The sequence below is a fragment of the Cetorhinus maximus genome, chromosome 24 (assembly GCF_964194155.1).
Source record: "Cetorhinus maximus chromosome 24, sCetMax3.hap1.1, whole genome shotgun sequence".
Taxonomy (NCBI): Eukaryota; Metazoa; Chordata; class Chondrichthyes; order Lamniformes; family Cetorhinidae; genus Cetorhinus; species Cetorhinus maximus.
Genome location: NC_135902.1, coordinates 51,494,893 through 51,511,895, shown reverse-complemented (window position 1 = coordinate 51,511,895; position 17,003 = coordinate 51,494,893). Strand labels below are relative to the sequence as shown.

At 41.2% G+C, this 17,003-nt stretch overlaps 1 protein-coding gene across 6 annotated transcripts in view; it reads right to left on the bottom strand.

The window, feature by feature from the left end:
- Positions 1-17,003, bottom strand: part of tex2 (testis expressed 2) — a 107,847-nt gene that overhangs the window by 84,978 nt on the left and 5,866 nt on the right. For 4 of the 6 annotated variants that reach the window (XM_078529037.1, XM_078529036.1, XM_078529041.1 and 1 more), the window contains exon 1: positions 16,348-16,464. The exons of the other annotated variants lie outside the window; for them this stretch is intronic. The gene's annotated coding sequence lies outside the window, so the exon portion shown is untranslated. Of the gene's footprint in view, positions 1-16,347; positions 16,465-17,003 lie in introns of those variants that run through there. 6 annotated transcript variants of the gene reach the window in all.

Here is a 17,003-nt window from a genome sequence, read left to right as displayed (position 1 = left end):
GGTCGGTGCTGTTGTTGTCTGGCGTACTGACCTCTACCTTGCAGAGGCTGAGTGCCAACTCGCAGACACTTCTTCCTATCTCCTCCTGGACCATGACCCCACCACCGAACATCAACCCACTGTTTCCAGGATTGTCATTGACCTCAGCTCCTCTGGAGATCTTCCCTCCCCAGCTTCCAACCTTGGACAGCCCGCTTCTACCTCCTCCCCAAAATCCACAAACAGGGCTGTCCCGGTAGACCGATCGTGTCAGCCTGTCCCTGCCCCACGGAACTCATTTCTTCCTATCTTGACTCTGTTCTCTCTCCCCTTGTCCAGTCTTTTCCCATCTACATCCACGATTCCTCTGATGCCCTACATCATATCAATAATTTCCAGTTCCCTGACCCTAACCACCACCTCTTCACAATGGATGTCCAATCCTTCTACACCTCCATCCCCCACCAGGATGATCTGAGGGCTCTCCGCTTCTTCCTTGAACAGAGGCCTGAACAATCCCCATCCATCACCACTCTCCTCTGTCTGGCTGAACTTGTTCCCTCACTGAACAATTTCTCCCTAAACTTGTCTCACTTCCTCCAAATAAAAGGTGTGGCTATGGGTACCTATATGGGTCCCAGTTATGCCTGTCTCTTTATTGGTTATGTGGAACATTCCTTGTTCCAGTCTTGCTCAGGTCCCCCTCCCACAACTCTTTTTTCTGTACATTGATGACTGTTTTGGTGCAGCTTCATGCTCCCATCTGGACCTGGAAAAATTTATCAATTTTGCTTCTATTTCCACCCCTCCATCACCTTCATGTGGTCCATCTCCGACACTTCCTTTCCTTGACCTCTATCTATTTCTGGTGATGGACTACCCACCGATGTTCATTACAAGCCCACCAACTCCCACAGCTATCTCGACTACAGCTCCTCACACCCTGCTTCGTAAGGACACCATCCCATTCCCTCAGTTCCTTCGCCTCCGTCGCATCTGCTCCGATGATGCCACTTTCCAAAACTGCACTTCTGACATCTCCTCCTTCTTCGGGGTTTCTCACCCACTTGTGGTTGACAGGGCCCTCAACCGTGTCCAACCCATCTCCCGCGCCTCTGCCCTCACACCTTCCTCTCCCAGAAACATGATGGGGTCCCCCTTGTCCTCACTTTTCACCCCACCAGCCTCTGTATTCAAAGGAGCATCCTCCACCATTTCTGCCAACTCCAGCATGATGCCACCACCAAACACATTCCTTTCACCCCGCCTGTCGGCATTCCGTAGGGACTGTTTCCTCCAGGGCACCCTGGTCCACTCCTCCATCACCTCATCCCCCTCCCACGGCACCTTCCCATGCAATCACAAAAGGTGCAACACTTGCCCCTTTATCTCCTCCCTCCTCACTGTCCAAGGGCCCAAACACTCCTTTCAGGTGAACAGTGCTTCACTTGCACCTCCTTCAATTTGGTCTACTGCATTCGCTGCTCCCAATGCGGTCTCCTCTACATTAGAGAGGCCAAACGCAGACTGGGTGACCACTTTGTAGAACACCTTCGGTCTGTCCGAAGCATGACCCAGACCTTCCTGTCGCTTGCCATTTCAACACACCATTCTGCTCTCATGTCCATCCTTGGCCTGCTACAATGTTCCAGTGAAGCCCAATGCAAACTGGAGGAACAGCACCTCATCTTCCGACTAGGCACTTTACAGCCTTCCGGACTTAACACTGAGTTCAACGACTTCAGACCATGAACTCTCTCCTCCATCCTCACCCCTTTTTTCAATATTCACTTTTAAATTTTTTTTATCCATTATTTTTATTTTCATTTATATTCATTGTTTTATCCCCACCTTTTATCCTATTTACAATCCTTTCTCCCACCACCATCCCCTCCCCGCACCCAACCCCCACAAGGGTCATCTGTCACTTGTTCATGTTGTTCTTTCCAGAGTGCTTACTGAATGCCTTTTGGAAATCCAAGTACACTACATCTACTGATTCCATTTTATTTATCCTACAAGTTACATCCTCAAAAAATGAATGAATTTGTCGAACAAGATTTTCCTTTTGTAAAACCATGTTGACTTGTTCTAATCATGCTATACTTTTCTAAGAACATTATTAAGACTTCCTTAACAATACATTCCAGGACTTGCCCAATGACTGGTATCTTTAATTCACACCAATCCAGTCTCCAATAATCCTCTTTTAACTTCAAGCCTTTAACTGTAGACAGATGGAGCATTAAACCCAAGAACTTAACAAGGTATACAACACCTTAATTGTTTGTTTATCTGCAGCCATAAACGTTTCTACATTATCCATTCTATATTCATTTTAGATTTTAATGTCTTTAATGATGGGGTATGTATGTAGCAGTAGCATGCCCTAAACTAAGGCAGGTAGCCTGGTATATTTGTCTCAATGCCTCACAACTCTCACATACCCCAAAATTGACCTAAGAATTTGGAGCTATGGCCAGTAATGTGCACTATCATAAAAGCAAAATACTGCAGATGCTGGAAACCTGAAACAAAAACAAAAATAACTGTTTCCAGCTATTTTTGTTTTTGTTTCGAATGTGCACTATCAGGTGAAACCATGCAACTGGTGCTACTGACTTGAAGGCTAACTATTCTTCAGTAGATGAAGGCCAAGCAGAATAGAGCTGGCAAAGAAGCCTTTCTGGTGATCAATGAAAGCAAAGTATGTGACATGAAATGAGTATTTTTCATTTATAATCAAAGCACACATGGAATGCAAGTCATCATCTGAGAGAAGAAATAAATATCTTAAAGTCTGCAGTTTAAATCAATTATGACAGTCACCCACATTCTAATGCTGTCTAATTGTGTAAGTTCCTGGAATATGAACAGAATAAGTAATCTCATTAAGCATGGACAGATTCCAAGGATACTAAAACTCATATGAACTGGCTTTTTTCCAGTGAGCCCATCTCAAAACAAAAGTTTCAAGTTTGAGACTGAAAAGCAAATGTTTTCAACTTATGTGACCAAAAACAGAAAAGAAAAGGTTTTCATAAGTACAAAAGTGCATTTTTAAAATGCATTTATTCAGTGGACATGGACCTAGCTTTTACCAAGACAGAGATGGCAATATCTCATGGAATGATGGACATGAAATTGGCTCCCAATGATTCATTTGAAGACTTTAAAGAGGAAAAGTTAGAGCTAGGGCAGAAGATGGATACAACAAAGATTACTAGAGTTTTTTTGAAGAAGGGCTGGTAATATTATTGAAGGATGGGGTGGGGGAGAAACATACCCTGACAAGACAGGGGAGTTATCAAGATAAAAGCAAAATACTTCGGATGCTGGAAATCTGAAACAAAAACAAAAAATGGTGGAAAAACTCAGTAGGTCTGACAGCATCTGTGGAGAGAGAAACATTGTTGACATTTCAAGTCCATTTGACCCTTCTTCAGAGCTACAGAGAAGTAGAAATGTGATGAAGTTCATACTGTTTGAGGGGGGGGTGAAGCTGGATAGGCAGCCAGTGATAGGTGGGGGCAAAGGAGAGATCAACAAAGATGTCATGAATAAAAAAACAAAGGGAGTGTTAATGGCAGTGGTAAGGGCTAATAAAAAAGGTGCTGATGGTGGCATTAAGGTAAGAAAGCAGAATGTGATAACAGCAGGACAAAGGTAAGCATTCTGAAAAGAACAATATGAACAAGTAACAGATGGCCCTTGTGGGGGTGGGGTGGGAGAAAAAAAAGGGATTGAAAATGGGATAAGGGGGGGATAAAAAAGGGATAAAGTACTGAATAAATGAATTAAAATAAAAATGAATATAAATAAAAGTGGATAAAAAATAAAAATTAATATTGGGGGAAAAAAAGGATAAAGGGGTGTAGATAGAAGAGTGAGCTCACGATCCAAAATTGTTGAACTCAACGTTAAGTCCGGAAGGCTGTAAAGTGCCTAATTGGAAGTTGAGGTACTGTTCCTCCAGTTTGCGCTGGGCTTCACTGAAACATTGCAGCAGGCCAAGGACGGACATGTGGGCATGACAGCAGAATGGTGTGTTGAAACGGCAAGCAACAGGAAGGTCTGGGTCATGCTTGTGGACAGACCAGCAAAGCAGTCATCCAGTCTGCATTTGGTCTCTCCAACGTAGAGACCACCACATTGGGAGCAGCGAATGCAGTAGACCAAATTGAACGGGGTGCAATTGAAATGCTGCTTCACCTGAAAAGAGCGTTTGGGCCCTTGGACAGTGAGGAGGGAGGAGGTAAAGGGGCAGGTGTTGCACCTTCTGCGATGGCGTGGGAAAGGGTTGAGGTGTTGGAGGTGATGGAGGAATGGACCAGGGTGTCCTGGAGGGAACGGTCCCTACAAAATGCTGATGGGGGGGGCTGTGAGGGGAGATGTGTTTGGTGGTGGCATCATGCTGGAGTTGGCGGAAATAGCGGAGGATGCTCCTTTGAATATGGAAGCTGGTGGGGTGAAAAGTGAGGACAAGGGAGACCCTATCATGATTCTGGGAGGGAGGGGAAGGTGAGAGGGTAGAGGCGTTCAGGGGAGTCATCAACTACGTCAGCATTGTAGATAATGAAAAGTTGAGCTTAAGGGACTCAAGAATGCAGGAGGTAGGGCTTATGCAGGCAACATGCTTATTCAGGGCCGCATGGGAGGGAAAAGCTACAATGATGTCAGGGCAAGGGTGTTAATGGAAAGAGTTGAATAATATAGCCTCCAAGCAGATGATCTTGAACTTGCAGACCACAAAATCTATAAACTCCACACATTTAATGTTCAAGGTGAGTATGGGAAAAGTGGCAGTCATATTATGAGTGGAAACTCAAAGCTTAAGAGGTAACAGTAGAATGAACTAAGCCAAGTTAGCACCTGACTCACCTCCACCCAAATGCTTCTAGCAAGTGCAAATAGCTACATTACGAGCTCAACTGATTATCTTAAAATTGTTTGTAGTGTAGCTATTAGCACACTCAGGATTGTTCAGCAAGCGTCTCCCAATCATGGAATCACATCTAACATAGATGCTTTGTTTTGGGTTTTACAAGAGTGGACTGGTTGAGTACAGTCTGTACTCTGCCTATTACAAAGAACTGAAGGAACATGCAGTTTGATTCGATCAGCCAATTGCTGGGACATATGATCTACATACCTGGCATCTGACCAGCTCTTAAGCAGTCACTATACACGTTTGGATTCGTATAGCTCCACGCACTACAAGATTAGTATTATCAGCAGTCTTGTAAATGGCGCCCTAGCAATTTGCTCATCTTGCAAGCTTGAGTCCATCAAGGCAATCCCACAGGATAATGGATATCCTGATCAGATCATTGCTTGCTGTGTATCATGCAAACTCTCAAATTAGCCAAAAGCTGCCACTTTCAGACCTCAGAAGTGCCTGGTCTACCTCAAATTACCGTGGAAAAGCAATGTATCTAAAAAATTTGAACAACAGGTTAAGCAAGCCATTTCACGCTGCTACAATGGGGTAGCAAGTGGCATCTGCCAGTAAAAGGGTGCGCCCATCAGTCTAAAAAGACAGAGATAAAAACAAAAAACTACTGCGGATGCTGGAAATCCAAAACAAAAACAGAATTACCTGGAAAAACTCAGCAGGTTCTAAAAAGACATCCTGCCTACCACAATTGAGCAATGTCACGTATGAATTTCAGTGCCGATGCGATGCCAGTAACATAGGCTGATTGAGAAACTCCGCTTTTTCTTCTGGATTCACTATAGTACAAAGTCATGCAGACCAAGGAACAGGACTTTTACACTGGTAACAAGTGCACAGCACTTCCATTGTTGACATCACGTTATACAAAGTAGACGACTAAATGCGTCCAACATTGCTGAAAGTCAACTTTTCATGGGTGCCAAAAGCAAAGGTCAAAGGCCCAAAAATATAAGCCCCTTCATATTGTTCTTATATTATGCACAAGCAGTATCGCGATGCAGTGAAATGGTTGTAGTTTTATCTTGAATGTTGAACTCCAAAAGACAGCGCAAACTTAGTTATCCCAAACTATTATAATGGAGCATGCAGTAAGGCCAATTAATTTAAACAAAAGCCTTCAAATACAAATTTCTTTTCACCTTCTAGCACTATTAAGGTCAATGTCATGCTGCAACAGATAGTGATCAGATCCAAAGAGTAAAAACCATATGCATCTAACAGCAAAGCATTTGCCAGTAATTTCACTATTAATATGTTTCAGAATGAAAATACTGTATATGGCAACTTATCAAAATTCAATGACATGGCTGTAAAAAAGATTATTTGAACTTAGTGTTGCATGAAGCTTCTGACTTTAGCAGTCAATGCTACTTTAAAATATCTACAATATGAACAAAATGAATGTAAGTTGCACAATGAAGGAAGGACAATTGAGGGGAAACCAATATTTAACCAATAGCTCTATTTAGTCAGCTGAAAAACACAGCTGTTGGAGCCTTAAGCCAGAACTATATAGAAACAATCCCACTTGAGTTAATCAAATGAACATACACTACCATTGTTCTATAAAGTAGAATGCTGTGTTTTAAAACTTTTCCTGCCAATGTTCTCTCCTCCTTACTGAAAGCTTTTGTTATTACATGTGCTATAGACATGTCACAATAAATTTTATTGATATTAATCTTATTTTAAAGATCATGCATCATTGTGAAGCTTGAAGTTTCTATCAGTCATCTAAATCTCTCAATTGCATTACTGTCATAATGTCACATTATGTAAAACCTCAAATAATTTCCTTGTAATATTACAGAAAAATCTGTTGTAATAATAAAGAAACCTGGCTGCACAGTAGTTAACTACTTATATTATATACAACATATTCTATTAACCAATTACCATTTCCTCCTTTCTTGCTAAACACAAATGTTTTTGAAGTCTTTAATGGAATTTCTTAAATTTAAACTGCACAAATAAAAATAAATTACCCTTTGAATAATAACAAAAAGCTAAAAGCTACTGCGGATGCTGGAAATCCAAAACAAAAACAGAATTACCTGGAAAAACTCAGCAGGTCTGGCAGCATCGGTGGAGAAGAAATCAGTTAACGTTTCGAGCCTTCACGACCCTTCGGCAGAACTGAAGCATAGTTAGGAGAAAGGAGAAATATAAGCTGGTTTAAGGTGGGGGGGGTGCGGGGGGGGGGAGAGAGAAGTTGAGGGTGGGGTGATTGTGGAGATAAGCAGTGATAGGAGCAGATAATCAAAAGATGTCACAGACAAAAGGATCAAAGAGGTGTTGAAGGTGGTGATATTTGTCTAAGAAAAGTGCTAATTAAGAATGGAAGACAGGATACTCAAAGTACAGCTCTAGTGGGGGTGGGGTGGAAAAGACTAACAAGGTTTTAGTTTTAGATTTAAAAATAATGGAAATAGGTGGGGAAAGAAGAATCTATATAAATTATTGAAAAAAAAAGGGGGGGGGGAGAAACGGGGTGGGGATGGGGGGGAGGGGGAGTTTAAGGTCTAAAGTTGTTGAATTCAATATTCAGCCCGGAAGGCTGTAAAGTGCCTAGTCGGAAGATGAGGTGCTGTTCCTCCAGTTTGCGTTGGGCTTCACTGGAACAATGCAGCAAGCCAAGGACAGACATGTGGGCAAGAGAACAGGGTGGAGTGTTAAAATGGCAAGCGACAGGGAGGTTTGGGTCTTTCTTGCGGACAGACCGCAGGTGTTCTGCAAAACGGTCGCCCAGTTTGCTTCCAATGTAGAGGAGACCGCATTGGGAGCAACGAATGCAGTAGACTAAGTTAGGGGAAATGCAAGTGAAATGCTGCTTCACTTGAAAGGAGTGTTTGGGCCCTTGGACGGTGAGGAGAGAGGAAGTGAAGGGGCAGGTGTTGCATCTTCTGCGTGGGCATGGGGAGGTGCCATAGGTGGGGGTTGAGGAGTAGGGGGTGATGGAGGAGTGGACCAGGGTGTCCCGGAGGGAACGATCCCTACGGAATGCCGTCAGGGAGGGTGAAGGGAAGATGTGTTTGGTGGTGGCATCATGCTGGAGTTGGCGGAAATTGAATAACTTTGTTCAGTTTTGCTTTTAGTAGATTTTAGTTCTCCTTACTACTCAGTACAGCACAGCAAATCATTATGTTAAAGCTGCAGCCCACATTGGGATGCTGGCAAGCCAAATGAGTAATTTTCAAATGATCATCAGCAACACAAATACATGAGGAGGGCCATTAGGCGCAGCACATCTCTTTCAGAGAAACTGACACTTTATTTTACTCCACAGAAAGCCTATCACTAGCATTAAACAAACATTCGAGGGGACAAGCACTGGATTCCATATGACATGAAAAGAAATCCAGAACTTTCTTCTTTTGCCATTGTTATTAAAAATGGACTTTCTGCTGAACCCAAAAAATGGCTGTTACAAGTCACATGACCACAGGGTTGGCCCTTTGTCTGGGAACTACCCCCAGAAGCTGCAGGAACAAAGAAATTCTTTTCTCATCTTATGGAATTTCACACCTCATTGTGCAGACCCCTAGTAATCGCAAAAGACCGGGAGACTTGCATATCAGAACTCATCATGACTACAGAGCTGCTAACAGACTAATATCACACCTGGGACTGTCAGGCCCATTTCAAAGGGGAACCAAAGGGATGTCATTTCCATCTGATAAATTCACCTTACAGCGAGAGCGGGCAATTGTGGACACTCCTTCCCCAGGTTTTTTTATGAATGTGAAATATACTAACCTTCTAAGTTAATCATAACGTGAGTTTGCTGTGATTGTTAGTAAATTGGATCACAAAAACTGAGGTATTGGGCAACAGAGGGCACTGCATGCTATAAAAGTAATTCAAAACACCTTCTGCTTACAGACAGGTGGTAAGAGGAAATAGGTACAGTTTGTCTGTCCCTCCCCCGTCGGTAACAAGGAACTTTATTTTTGAAATACACAAAAAATAGATTGAGGCATAGCTTGAAGGAAGTAATCCAAAGCTTCCCCAGTCGACAGCCTTACAAAAAATAATTTACCATGGATCAAGTTTCATTAAATCCTGACTTATTTTTCATTTTGCTTCACTTTTGACATTAGGCAGCTTGCATTGATTGGTTAGCCAATTGTGTTCCCATTTCACTAGCAGATCACAATGCTGAATTTTCATCACAGAACTTAGGTGCACCAAATGTAAGTGGCATTTTTTAAAAACAATCATCTATCATGCAAATGAGAAAAAATCTACAATGTTCGACATCAGGTACAGTTGAAAAAATGATCACATGAACTGCCAGATATCAACCCCAACAATCACAAATCTCAAACTGACAGCTTTAGGCTAGTGTGGTGCTTCTTCTCAAACCTCAGGAAAAACATACAAAGCTCTTCCTACTGTAAAAATGCAAGTCCACAAAATGCAAATATGTGATATTGTTTGAGAGATCATTAATTGTAAACTCACTTGATAAAGCATTTTATTAAAAAAAAGTGAAGTGATTACTACCTTCTACTGAAAAGTGCTGCATTGTTGCAGGTGCAATCTTTCAAGACATTAAACCAAGGCCCATCTGCCTTTTGGGTGGGCGTAAATGATGCCATTGCACTATGTATTTTGAAGAGAAGTTCTCCAAGATAACTTGGTTAATTTTTAACCCTCAAACAACATCATTAAATCAGATTATCTGCTCATTCTCACATTGTTGACTTTGGGAGCTTGCTGTATGCAAACTTGCTACCACATTTTCTCCATTAGAACAATGACTTAACTTCAAAAGTATAAACAGGCTGTACAGGTCTTTGCGACATCCTGAAGTCAAAAAAGGTGTTACAAACAGAAGTTCTTTCTATTTGACGTTGATAACTTTGACAGCTACTGTTGAGGTGGATTAAGAGGGTATAAAACAAATTAATGGCTAGAACTAAAGTAATTCAGAGCTGGTAATAAAATTGTTCAATTTACTGAAAACTCAGCCAAATTTAAAAACAACACAAACAGTAACTTGACCTTTTCTACACACAGTAAGACACTTGGATGCAGGCCTGTTAATCTTGACCACACAATGGAGAGTGATACAAGGGAGGGCTGGGCAGGAAGAAAGGAGGGAAATAAACCTAACTACTTTCAGCTCAAAAGGAATAGTGTGCAAATATTGGAACTAGATTAAGTTCCCTCAAATGAGGCCTTAAAAGCATCTGAAAAGTATACAAGACAAAAGTAGGCACTGCCTAAGTCATAATAAGTATGAAAGGAAAACTAGCACGCTAACGCATTATTACTGTAGTGACTTAAAATTCTATTTTCCCCGATCGTGCGTGCTTTTCCATAGCTTGTTTAAAAAAACTCACAGCTGGCAGTTACATGAATGAATGAATAATTAAATGTATCTTCTGGGCTACCAATAATAGTGAAGATAACCCCCAAGTAAAGATGTCTGAGAATTGTGCTCACTAAGAAAACATGCCTCATGATGCTTTATTTAAATAGACCAGAAGAGAATGGGAAATATTTCTTCACAAATGACCTAGTCAATAATACAAACCATTTAGATATAAAATATGATTTTGTTGGATCCATTACTACATCTAACCTTCAAAATTTAACTTCAATACTTGAAAAGTAAACATGGAATTTTTTGAGTTAAAATAATTCTAGTATTAATTATTTCTGGTTTTAAAACAGCATTAAATTTTACTGTAAGTTGACCTCAATCAGGGAGAGCACAGCAATTATATAAAAGCAAAAAACTGCGGATGCTGGAAATCCAAAACAAAAACAAAAATACCTGAAAAAACTCAGCAGGTCTGGCAGCATCTACGGAAAGGAGCACAGTTAACGTTTCGAGTCCGAATGACCTTTCAACAGAACTAAGTAAAAATAGAAGAGGGGTGAAATATAAGCTAGTTTAAGGGGGGTGGGACAAGTAGAGCTCGATAGAGGGCCAGTGATAGGTGGAGATAACCAAAAGATGTCACAGACAAAAGAACAAAGAGGTTGAAGGTGGTGATATTATCTGAGGAATGTGCTAATTAAGGATAGAAAGCAGGACAAGCAAGGTACAGATAGCCCTAGTAGGGGTGGGGTGGGATGAAGGAATCAAAAAAGGCTAAAAGGTAGAGATAAAACAATGGATGGAAATACATTTAAAAATAATGGAAGTAGGTGGGAAAAGAAAAATCTATATAAATTATTGGGAAAAAAAGAGCACTGCAATTGACCTCAGTGTCTGATGAACAGCAAGAGAATTCCCATTCTTGATTTGCATCCAGTAAATTCTGATGGAAAGTGCGCGTTGGGCAATATAGGATCAGGTACCAATTATGACATTTTCTTCGATTATAATCAAAATGTCTACTAAAAACCATTGAATGTTATAAAACATGAAGACTAGGCCTTGGGACTAAGTATCAAGGAATTGCCAGTGTCTGTATAACCATATCACAGCATGAATCACTGTGCTCAGGAGAAAAGTAGAATTGCTAAATAAAAGACGGGAGAAAGGAATGACAATTATCTCATTGAATGGCAAAAGTCTATCTGGACTCAATGAGATGCATCCATCTATTGTAATCAAGAACTCCAATAAACTCTCAACTTCAGCCTGACAAGAACCTTTAAGTAAAATGGCAGCTTAGTTTTTTTCACCACCACGTCAACCCTTCATTTTCACTTACCCTCACCATCCATATCGCAGAAAAAAATTATACAGCAGGGAACGGACAGTATCTACACAAATTATAACTGGATTAAAATATTTTTTCCCTTAAAGATAATTATTGCACAACAGAAAAAGAAATTATGTTGATGAATAACCATGAAGTTATTTATTGTATTAAAGATTTTATAAAAAGAGTGACAACAATCACCAAGTGCCATAACATTTTGGAATACATCACACCCAGTATCACAATTAATTGTGGAAGTGTCTTAAGCCATTTTCTTTGAATATGAATTACAGAAATCCAAAAATGTTCAAGGATTTTGAAAAAACTACATTTGGAAATATTTGACTGTTTTCTTGCAAAGTCAGATTTCCTCTCAAAATGCCAGATTTAAGCACTGCATGCCGAAAACATTAAATAAATTGTTGTATTTTGAGTATTTTTAAAGTAACCTAGTAGCTGTTTGGCTACTCAATTACAAAACATGCATTCATATTGCATCACTCTTGTACTAACCCTAACTGAAAAAATTCACATCCAAATGGATTTTCAAATAAAGCTCAAGTTTTGTAGGCAAATGCAGCATCCAATTTACACACAAACAGCAATGAAATAAACAGCAGGAACGGTAATTTGTTTGGGTGGCTTGCCTGAGTGTTGATTATTGGCCAGGATACCAAATCTCCCATCAAACAATGCCATGGAGTCGTTTATACCCATCTCAACTGGCAGACAGCGATGAGTTTAATCCTTCATCTGAAAGTCAATACCTTTCACAATGAAGCAGTCATGATATTACTGCACATTTCATTTGCACAGTTTGGCATTGCAAATAAAAATTCATAAGAAAATAAGTAGGAGTAGGTCATACAACCCCTCAAGCCTGCTCTGCCATTCAATATTATCATAGCTGATATCACATTCTCTGAATGGCAACATCTAGAAGTTTCACACCTTTTTAAAAAATCTGCTTTGCTATTTTTACTACCAAAGTGAATAACTCCACATTTCACCACATTATACCCCATCTACCACCTTGTTACCCACTTGCTCACTTACTCTGGCTGCAGCTTTTGTGTCCTCCTCACCTAGCTTTGTATCATCAAATTTAGGTACATTATTCTCGGATTCTTCATCTGTATCATTATTATAGATTTTAAATAGCTGAGGCTCCAGCACAGATTCTTGTAGCATTCCCCTAGCAGCAGCCTGCCAACTTGAAAATACCACATTTATTCCTACTCTTTGTTTCCTCTCTGTTAACCAATCCTCTATCCATGCTATGTATTACCCCCAACTCTTTCAGCCCTTATCTTTTGTATTAACATTTTGTGTGGCACCATATCAAATGCTTTTTGGAAATCCAAGTATTCTACATCGCCTGGTTCCCCTTTTCACACTACTAGATAAATCCTCAAAGAACTTTAATAAATTTGTTAAACACGATTTCCCTTTCATAAAACCATGTTGACTTTGTCTGATCGTGCTATGATTTTCTAAGTGTATTGTTAAGACTTCCATTTTCTAAGTACCTTAAGATTTCCTTCAAAAAAAAACAGCACAAGTTTGAGAAATAACAATCTTAAGTGTCAATTCTATCAGCCTTGATATTTTTTCAAAAATAATGAGCAATGGTCAAATACTGAGAAACAAAACTATTTTCCCAATATAGATTCTGTAGAATTCCTTGGAAACTGCAGATCTCTCAAGAAATAATGGCATTCATTAACCCTCTTCTGTGAACACAACAAAGCAAAGACATGCAATGTACTACCAATTGGCTCAAACTCAATTTTACAGAGGAATAGAATGTGAGAGGTGAGAGGATGCATCATAACCAGCAGTGTGATATCAAGCTGACCATGAAATTAAAGTGGCAAAGCCATCAATGGCTCAGGGTCAGTTTCAAGTTAAGATATTTATTTCATAATGCTCGCCAATAATGTTTACTTCACTTTTACAGTATGGTTTCTGCAGTCCAAAAGGATGAATTTCTTGTGATGCCTATTGATAAAAATATGTTTAATTAAAGCAGTTATAGAAAATACATGGCTGAGCACCAATTAAAGATCAAGTCCAAATGCCTAAAGTAAATCCACTACTCATACAAAAGATATAAACAGAAAACAGTGATGAAGTATGTGATGAATTAAATTACAATAGTTTATGGCACAAGTTATATCTCATAGGCATAAGGATTATTGTTGGCATTGCATTCATATTCCAATGTGATTTCTGAAGCCAAGGCAATCAACATTAAAAAGGAAACTGGATAAACATGTTAGGAAACTATTTAAAAAATTTGATAAAGGATTAAGAAATTGAATAACCATAGGTATAGAGCTAGAACAAGCACAATGGACGAAAACACCTGCACTACAAATTTCAATTCCACCACCTTGCAAAAAACTCCTTGGCCTCAGATCTTCAATGTAACTTGATTGCTATGTCAACAGCTTTGTTTTACAGAGACAATTGTTTGTGTGGGGGGTGTATATTCAAAAGTCAGAAATAGAATGAAAGCCCTTAATTAAATGTGGGGTTAAAATGACATCAAAAGAAAGAGACTTGCAGTTATAATGCCTTTCATGATGTCCCAAAACACTTTCCAACCAATTATGTGCTTTTAAGTGTACTCACTCTTGTAATGAAGGCAACATGGCAGCTAATTTATGCACAGCAAACTCCCACTAACAGCAATGCCATAATGGCCAAACAATCTGTTTTGTAATAGTAATTGAGGGATAAATTTTGACCCAGACACCAGGGAGAACTTCCCTATTCTTCTTCAAATAGTGCCATGGGATCTTTTACATCCACCTGTGAAACATGTGGGCTTTCGTATAATGTCTCATCCAAAAGATGGACAATGCAGAACTGCCTCAGTACTGCATTGGAGTGTCAATCTAGATTGATGGGGCTCAAATCCTGGAGTGGAACTTGAGCTCGCAACATTCTGACTCAAAGAGGCAAGAGTGCTATCAAACCATAGGTGATGCACACTTATCACTAGCCACAAGAGCTCAAAATCAATCAAAAACACACTTCTGACTAACGATGACCAACGAATACCTTGATTGCAGTCTTTATTACTCACACCCAATTGTAACTTAGTGGATTACTGGGAACAACAAATAATACTGTATTTACCAAGCAATGCTGCATTCAAAAGCACAACAAACAAGTTCCATAGTCCAAACTATCCCCTTGTAATATATCAGAACAGATGGTGTTTGATGCCCATTATCAATTTTTAAACTATTATATAAATTCTGCTTTCTTAATGATGGGCCAAAGACTGAAGCAAGCTGCACAACTGAAAGTATTTTCCACGCAAAATAATATGCACTATTTATCAACGCACTTAAAATATTGCAATACTTTTCATCTGCTAAGCTAACTAGAAATGTTAAATGGACAGCTCCCAATGGACTGAACTGCATTATGAATTTGAACAATTAAATACAATTGTGTAGAGGTGACAAATACACAAAGCATCAAGGCAAAGTGAACTCCTCATCTACGTGGAATAAAACAACTTTTTCAATACCAGAATACAACTTGATTTTGTCCATTACAATGAACCCATTGGAATTAGAAAAAACATAAGAGCTGGCGGTGGGGGCGGGGGGGGGGTGGGGGGACAATATTAATGACCAACTAAATCAACCATTGATCAGTCCACAATAGTCTTTACTGCACGGCTGACCACTAAACCGAGACAGAGGAGGGAGGGAAGCTGAGCACCCCTAAAAGCAAGAAAAAGAAAGTATCATTTCTGAGCAGATCTGTAGGTCACAAATAGAAGAGTGAGGTGTAGTGAGCAGTGGTGAGCACACAGACCTTGGTAACCAGAGGGACAGAATAGGGTGCAGGAAGCATCCAGTGACTCAGGTATGGGGGAAGGAATCAGATCCAATAAACCATGTATGGGGAAATCCAGTGACCCAGGTGTGGAGTGGAGCATGATCCAGGTACGAGAGGAGTGATTCTGTGATCAGGCTGTGGCCAGTGGAGGGATCCAGTGACTCCGGCATGAGGTGATGAGAGATGATCCAGTGACCTGGCTATGGGGTGAGGAGATCCAGTGACCTCTGTACCCAAAAAGTGATCCAGTGACGGGGTTATGGGGTGAGATCATCCAATGACCGGGTTATGGGGTGAGGAGATCCAGGGACCTCGGTATCCGAAAAGTGATCCAGTGGCCAGGGTATGGGGCGAGGAGATCCAGTGACCTCGGTATCCGAAAAGTGATCAATTGACCGGGGTATGGGGTGAGGAGATCCAGTGACCTCGGTATCCGAAAAGCGATCCAGTGGCCAGGGTATGAGATCCAGTGACCTCGGTATCCGAAAAGTGATCCAGTGGCCAGGGTATGAGGAGATCCAGTGACACATCGGTATCCGAAAAGTGATCCAGTGGCCAGGGTATGGGATGAGGGGATCCAGTGACCTCGGTATCCGAAAAGCGATCCAGTGGCCAGGGTATGAGGTGAGGAGAACGAGGCCCCAATAAGAAAACGGTTGAAAACCATGGCTGACTCCACCCTCCCCCCTGCCCCCAGTCGGTCCGGGCCACTGGGCTCGGTCGAGCGGCCGCTGTCACTGCGGGATCCAGCCGCTCCTTTGCCCAGCGCCATGGCCGGCCACTGTAAGGGAGGGAGGGAGAAAGAGAGAGAGAGAGAGAGGGGGGTGGGAATAAGTGATTCCCCGGGGGAGAAAGGACACGGGAGCTAGACGCTCTCCTTACCCCAGCACTCTCATGGCGACCGCCGGTCCAACCTGCTCCCTCCAACCAACCAACCGCCCGCCTGGCCGGCGCTCGCGCCACTACCTGCTGACACCGGCGCCGCCTGGAAAGCAGGACGCATGCGCAGGCTGCTCCTCCGATTTCCCCCCCCCCAACCCCGGCTTTCAGACGAAACCAATCGATCTGACCTCCCACCCAGCCATCGATAGCGGGAGGCATCATTTTCCTCGTGGTGCTTTGTTCGTTATTCCCTGTAATGACGGTTATTACCAGGCAAACGGTTTCCTGATACGTATATTATTCTGAATCTGCTTATCCCAACCGTGTGGATGCGGTTCCTTTTGTTTTTTTGCTTTTCTCATTTATTTGATATCAGTCATGATTTTGGAATATTGTTGGCTGGGTAAACCTCAGATTACTGGCCAAGGATGCAGCTCAGACTCTGGAAACACTAAATTTCACTGTCTCATTGGCATTACAACAGGAAAAAAGTCATTCCAGATGCAGTCAAATTATGGTTAACGTGCATTTCCAATAACAGCCAACTAAGTAAGTAAATTACTCGACAAATCTCTCTTCCAACCCACGACCACTAACAAATCTGTTGCAGAGAGAATTACAAAGAATTTAGGAGAAGCCGGGGCATAGGGGTATTG